Here is a 2055-nt window from a genome sequence, read left to right on the forward strand (position 1 = left end):
GCTAAGACAAATCCAAGTATAATTATTTCAAGATTCTACAATCCATGGTTGCCAGAGGGGAAGGGATTGGAGGGCTGGGTGAAAAAGGAAGGGATTAAGTACAAATTTGTAGTTACAAAATAGTCATGGGGATGTAAAAGGACAGCATAGGGAATATAGTCAACAATATTGTAATAACTACCTATAATGCCAGGGGGATATTGGAAACATTGGGGGGAACACTTTGTAAAGTATATGATTGTCTAATCACTATGCTGTACATCTGAAACCAATAGAAAACAATATTGAAAGTAAACTGCCATTGAAAAATAAAAAGTGATTTTACCATCTTATACTAGTAGGTAATACAGTTATGAGTATTACTGATGGTGTTTACTGTGGCAGGAATCCAATATTTAGAATTCCAAAATCCTTCCGAATGTAAACCCAAAGATCCTGGGGTAGGAGGAGGACATGCACCAGACTTGGGGCCAAAAATGCAGCTGCAGGAGCCTTAGGTCATGTCAAGGAGTTTGAATTTTATCCTAAGAAAAATGACAAGTCGATGGCTTTGAGCAGGAACATGGTATCTTCATGTGTAAGAGGGAAAATTCTGCCTTCAATATGGAAAATGGATTGGAAGTACATGGGACAGGAGGCAGGGAGACCAATCACAAGATTCTAAGTAAAAGATGATAGAGGCCTCCATTAGGGTCATGGCGTGGGGATGGGGAGAAGTGGACAGTTTGGAGAGAGAAATAGGATCAACAGGACCTGGTGAACAGCAGGTGAGTGAGATAAGGGAGCAGGGGTCAAAGTGCCCAGGATGGGGCTGCCACTCTCTGAGTAGGAAGCACAGGCGAGAAGCAGGTTGACTGGGGAACCATGTCCACAGAGGGTATTTAGGCCTGTGGTTCATCTTGAGTGACGCTGTCTTGTGGGCAGCTGGAAGTATGTCTGCTGCTAAAAAGAGAAACCTAATCTAAAGATATATGGGTGATATCAGCAATATACAGACAGAGTGCATGAATTATGGACCCTGTGTGGAGTACAGAGAAAAGAGAGCCGAGGGAAGAATCGGGAGGAACCCCAATAGTTAGAGGAGAACTGAGGAAAAGAGCCTGCCAATGATCGAAAAGAAACAACCAGTGGTATAGGAGGAAATCCGAAAATTAAAAAGGAAGAGGTGCCCAGCGAGTGTTAAACTCCATCAGGAGGTGCTATGAAGCAAGTCCTCAATGATCTCCAGTTTATCTCCACTGCCACCATCCTAGGACACATCACCATCTTTCTTCCCTGGACTCCTGCAGCGGCCTCCTGACTGCTTGCCACATCTCCACTCTCACCTCCCTTTGTTCCATTTTCTACCCAATATCCAGAGGGATCTTTGCTTAAAAACTCACTTTGCCCTCAGACTAAAAGACAAACTCCATTTTATGACCTGCCAGGCCTGTGTGCTTTGGCCCCTGACCACCTCTCCAATTCCTATCTTTCCAATCTCTCCCTTACTATCCTCCAGCCACAATGAGCTTGTACTTCCTTGAACCCACTTAGCTCTTTTGGCCTTTGCACTAGCTGTTAAGTTTGCCTGAAACCCTTTTTATTTCCTTTGCGAATGGCAAGGTCTTCTCATCCTACGGGTCCTAACTTTACCTCCTCCTCCTCCAAGAGACTTTTCATGACCCCTAATCTAAAATGGGTCCGCCCTAGAGTTCTCTATAAAAATAGCATTATTTTTTATGTCATAACACAAACCACCCTTTATAATTTTTGGACTTATTTCTTTCATTTTTTTCTGTGCCTCACACTGATTATGTTTGATAAGAAGGAGCCCCATACCTGCTTTCTTCTTCATTATACCCCCAGCACCCAGCTCGGGGTCATATATCATTTAGAAATGAATTAAACTAACAGAAAACTGAATCAACAGTAGCTTAACCTACTAAGGTTTCATTTTCTTGCATAGCAAGAAATCCAGAGGTAGATTTAGTGGCTACCTGATTACATCTCTGCTTCCCTCATGGCTGCAAGATGGCTGGCGCAGCTCCTGCCATCTCATCCATGTTCATTCAAGTC

Source organism: Plecotus auritus, assembly GCF_963455305.1.
Source record: "Plecotus auritus genome assembly, chromosome: 3".
Classification (NCBI taxonomy): Eukaryota; Metazoa; Chordata; class Mammalia; order Chiroptera; family Vespertilionidae; genus Plecotus; species Plecotus auritus.